The sequence below is a fragment of the Acomys russatus genome, chromosome 32, assembly GCF_903995435.1.
Source record: "Acomys russatus chromosome 32, mAcoRus1.1, whole genome shotgun sequence".
Lineage (NCBI taxonomy): Eukaryota > Metazoa > Chordata > Mammalia > Rodentia > Muridae > Acomys > Acomys russatus.
The window spans coordinates 16,035,748-16,041,296 of NC_067168.1; the positions used below are offsets into that span (position 1 = coordinate 16,035,748).

At 42.1% G+C, this 5,549-nt stretch overlaps 1 pseudogene; it reads left to right on the forward strand.

Annotated features, from left to right (window-relative positions):
- Positions 1-1,342: 1,342 nt before the first annotated feature.
- On the forward strand, positions 1,343-2,345 carry LOC127183922 (transaldolase-like; annotated as a pseudogene).
- The last annotated feature ends 3,204 nt before the right edge of the window (positions 2,346-5,549 follow it).

Sequence of the window (5,549 nt, forward strand, 5' to 3'; positions counted from 1 at the left end):
ATAATCAAGAGAGCAAACTTTGTTGTTATCTATCATGTTTTTAATTTTTTACTGAAATACAAACTCAAACAGCAATATCTCTAAAATATTACCAACTCTGTGCACCATCAAGAGTTGATCTTTTCTTCTTCTGAGCCATTTTGATGCCCTTAGCATCAAATTAGCACTATTTGTCTGAAACTCGGTCCTCCATATCTACAGAGTCACCACATTGTCTTTTTCATCTTTGCCTTGTATAGTGGCCTTCGGGATGTTCACAGACATTGGACTCTTTCCTACCTGGCATACAGTAAAAATGGTGTATCCCACTGCAGATTTCTGTGAGTAATTAGAAATGGGCAGATATGAGAAACTTTTCAAGTGTTAGAAGCTGATATAAATCAGTACTCGTTGGTTCTTTTCCCTCTGCCAAGCAGTGGCTGCTCAGTCACCTTGGGTCTCCAATTAAGGCTGCTGTCCAGTGAAGAAACAATGGCAGCAAGGGCTAGAATTTTATTTTAAATGACCAAGGCTTTAGAATTGTTTTTCACCGTGGCTTTGCCTAAGCTATTCCAATTGGCGATGGCATAATGCTTAGCTTAATACTTCAGCTATGATGTTATTTGGAGGAAAATCCACCTAAAGAAGATGACCAACATAATTAATAAATCATTTGTGAAAAGGAAATCTCTTTTAAAAACTTAATCAAATAGATGTAGTTTATAAATTCAACAGCCACTAAAATAATCAAATATGTTTCACTTCCAGATGTGAAGATAGTTCAATATATGCAAGTCAATAAATGCAAGGCAGCACATAAATAGAATCAGGTATTAAAAACTTGATGGCCCTCTCAGTAGATACAGTAAGTTCCATTCATGGTAAGGGCTGAATACACTAATTATGGAAGAACCATACTACAACATAGTAAAAAGCCTGTGTATGACCAACCCATAACCAATGTCATAATGAATCCGGGAAAACACTGAAAGTGCCACACAAGGGTGCCCACTGTTACTTCTCTCATTCCGTATAGTAGTTGGCATTTTAGCCATAGAAGTCAATCAATTTGAAGAATAAAAGAAACAAATAAGAACAAAGGAAATCAACACATAACTATTTATAAATGACCTTGTTTGATCTTAGTGCTAATGCTTCCACCAAAAGCCTCTTGGAACTGATGGACAAATTCAGCTGTCATGGAATACAAAGTCAGCATGTGAAAATTAGCAACACAGATACTGACCTCACTGAGCCCAAATAAACAAACAAACATAACCAAGGAAGTAAAAAACTGCCACAATGAAAACTATAAAACAGGGGTTACCAGGCTCTGGCTGCCTCCTCCGCTGTATGGGGAGCCATGTCCAGGTCCCCAGTAAAGTTCCAAAGGATGGAGTCCGCCTTGGACCAGCTCAAGCAGTTCACCACCGTGGTGGCCAACACAGGTGACTTCAATGCTATTGATGAGTAACAGCCCCAGGATACCACCACCAACTCATCCCTGATCCTGGCTGCAGCACAGATACCTGCCTACCAAGAGCTGGTGGAGGAGGCCATTGCCTACAGCAAGAAGCTGGTGGGCCACAAGAGGAACAGATAAAAAAAAAAAAAAATGCTGTCAACAAATTTTTGTGCTGTTCGGAGAAGAGATACTAAAGAAGATTCCAGGCTGTATATGTACAGAAGTGGATGCAAGGCTTTCCCTTGACAAGGATGCAATGGTGGTCCAAGCCAGGCGCCTCATTGAGCTTTACAAAGAAGCTGGGATCAGCAAAGACAGAATTCTCATCAAGTTATCCACAAACTGGGAAGGGATTCGGGCTGGAAAGGAGCTGGAGGAGCCCCAAGGTATCTGCTGCAACATTCCCCTGTTTTTCTCCTTCACCCAGGCTGTGGCCTGCACTGTAGCGGGTGTGATGCTCATCTCTCCCTTTGTAGGGCGCATCCTTAACTGGCATGCGGCAAACACAGACCCCAGGAAGACCCTGGGTTAAAAAGTGTCACCAAAATCTACAACTACAACAAGAAGTTTGGCTACCAGACCGTTGTCATGGGCGCCTCCTTCCATAACACGGGTGAGATCAAAGCACTGGCAGGCTGTGATTTTCTCACCATCTCACGCAAGCTCCTGGGAGAGCTGCTCAAGATAACGCCAAGCTGGCACCCGCACTTTCCGTCAAAGCAGCCCAGACCAGTGGCTTGGAGAAGACACATCTGAACAAGAAGGCCTCCGTTGGCTGCAAGATGAGGACCACATGGCTGTGGCGAAGCTCTCTGATGTGATCCGCAAATTTGCTGCTGATGCTCTAAAGTTAGATCGGATGCTCACAGATCAAATGTTCAGCGCTGAGAATGGAAAGTAGTGCATGCCCTGAGGCTGGACCCCAGACCTGCACTGCCTTTGAGCTGGGTGCTAATTGCACATGGCTTGTGATGAAGGAATCTTGCATTTTCTAGTGATTGGGGAAGGGATGGGTCATAGGTTTCTGATTTTATGTGAAATTTTGTCTAACTCATGAAAGCAGTCACTTTTCCTAAAAAAAAAAAAAAAAAAGAAACGTATAAAACAATGAAGAAAAGAATTGAAGAAGACACTAGACTCCCGTGCTTATGGGTCAGTAGGATTATTATTATTAAAATTATTTCACTGAAGGTGATTTATAGGTTCAATACACTCCTCATCAAATTTCTCATGACATTTTTATAGAATTATTAAAAATGCTAAAATTCATATGGAAGAAGAAAAAAAAAGCCCCCAAAGAGTCAAAGCAGTCATGAACAAAGAAACAGATGGAAGCTGGAGGTGTCACAATACCTGACTCAAAAAAAAAAAAAATTACAGACCTATACCATACTGGCACCAAAGAAAACACGCATGCCTGTTCAATAGACTAGAAGATCCATAAACAAATACACATATTTATAGTCAACTGGTCCTTGACAAAGGTGGCAAACTGCATATGGAATACAGTCTTTCCTACAAAAGTTGCTGGGAAATAATAGAATCCTGAAAATGGATCCCTTGTCTCTCTTCCAGCACAAACAAGGACTCAAAATGAGATCCTAATGTAAGAACAGAAGCTTTGAAGCTGCTGACAACAACCACATGGGAAGCACTTTAAGAGACTGACAGAGGTAACAATTTCTTGATGAGGGCTTCAGTGAAGGCCACATCAGTTTATGGATTACATTAAATTAATAAGCTTCTTCACAGCGAAGGCAGCAACCAGTAAAGGGGCTGCTTACAGACTAGGAGAAAGTATTTTTCAGCTGTTTATCAGACATGTGACTAATATTTAGGATATACAAAGAGCACAAAAAAAAAATTGAACAACAAAAGAAAAAGTATCCCCTCCCCCACCAAGAAAAAAAAAGCATAATTAACCCAATCAATAAATAGCTGAATGGTCTAAATAGACATTTCTCAAAGGAGTATGAGCCTGTGAGATGGCTCAGTGGGTAAAGGTGTTTACATCCCCAGGACCTATATGATAGAACAAGAGAACCAGCACTTAATAGCTGAAATTCCGATGACACACACAGAAAAAATAACAAACAAACAAACCATGATTGCATGCGCATGCACACATACACACACATACACACACACACACACACACACACACACACACAAACACCATAACACATATACATGCCCATGCACATAAATAAATGTAATTTTTAATTATTTATTTTTTTATAATTTATTCACATTACATTGTGACTCCCCCCCACTCATATCCTCTCATTCCCACCCTCCCTCCCACTTCTACTCTCTTCCCCCACCATATGACCACAGCCTATCAGGTCTCATCAGAATAGCCTGCATCTCCTTCCTCTATGGGCCCACAAGGCTGCCCCACCAAGGGGAAAGCAATCAAGTCCTGGGCACCAGCAGTCACGTCAGAGGCAGTCCCCCACTCTCCCTTGAGGCGTGGAGAATGAGCTGTCCATCGGCTACATCTGAACAGGGGGTCTAGGTTTTCTGCATGCATTCTTGCTTGGTGCATCAGGCTGGGTCCAGATCCGCTGGCCTTGATGGTCTCCCTATGCCGCTCTTGACCCCTTTGAGTCCTTCCATAAGCCCCACTCTTCCATACAACTCTCAGCACTGCACCCAGCATCTGCCCCAATGCCCTATAGGTGGAGTGTCTCAGAGGACATCTATGTTGGGCTAATATCCACTTTTGAGTGAGTATATACCATTGTGTGTCTTTCTGGGTCTGGGTTACCTCACTCAGGATGATATTTTTCTAGTTCCATCCATTTGCCTGCAAATTTTATTATTTCCTTGTTTTTAATAGCTGAGTATGTGAATGAACCACAATTTCTGTATCCATTCTTGGTTTAGGGACATCTAGGCTGTTTCCAGGTGATAGCTATTACAAATAAAGCTGCTGTGAACATACTTGAGCAAATGTCCTTGTTGTATGGTGGAGCATCTTTTGGGTATATGCCCAGAAGTGGTATAGCTGGGTCCTGAGGTAGCACTATTCCCACTTTTCTAAGAGAGCACCAGATTGATTTCCAAAGTGGTCCTACATGTCTGCACTCCCACCAGCAATGGAGGAGTGTTCCCCTTTCTCCGCATCCTTGCCAGCACTTCGTGTCACTTGAGTTTTTGATCTTAGCCATTCTGACATGTTTAAGATTGGAATCTCAGAGTCATTTTGACTTGCGTTTCCCTGATTACTAAGGACACTGAACTTTTATTTAAATGCTTTTTGGCCATTCAATATTCCTTTGTTAAGAATTCTGTTTAGCTCTCTACCTCATTTTTTTTAATTGGATTATTTGGTTTGTTGGTGTTCAGTTTCTTGAGTTCTTTGTGTGTTTTGGATATTAGCCCTCTGTCAGATATAGGGTTGGTAAAGATTTTTTTTTTCCCAGTCTGTAGTGTTGTGAACATTTGGCTTATATGTGAACATGTTTACGTTTTAATCTCCGGTGTGAGATATGGGGGATGTGCTAGTTTTTCCATAGATGATAACTGCCTCCTGAGAGGACATGTGGTATCTGTCACTTTTGAATTACCCTGTGCAGGGGTGTGGCCTTTGTCCATGGAGATAAAAGCTGGCCCCAAAGAGACACGGGAGGCCCTGAGAAAGAAAAAGGCTGCTGGTGCTTCTCCCTGCTGCTCCTGGTTGATGCAATCGGGCAATAAGAAGTTGGAACTATCCTGAAAAGAAGATTGGACTTGCCCCCGAAGAACCCGACGACCCTAAACTGAAGCAGCAGCTAAGGAAAACTATGCCCCGTCTCCCCACTAATTTTCTTTCTCCCCTACAGGACATTGGAGTGTAGGAAGGAATTGGGATGGAGTAGGAAGGGATTTAAGGAGCCCAAAAATAAAAATAGTTGGTTAAAAGTATGCCAACAATTAGTGCCCAAAGTGGGGCCTGAACATAATGGCTAACTTAACTTGTAATGTTCTGGAAGAAACTACAGGTTCTGAAGGTATAAATATACTGTTTCAGGGTGTCAGCAAAATGGCAGGTTTCCTTCCTGCCTTGTGCTCAGAGGGAAAGAATTGTGTTAACATTTTGATGGGAATTGCACTGAATCTG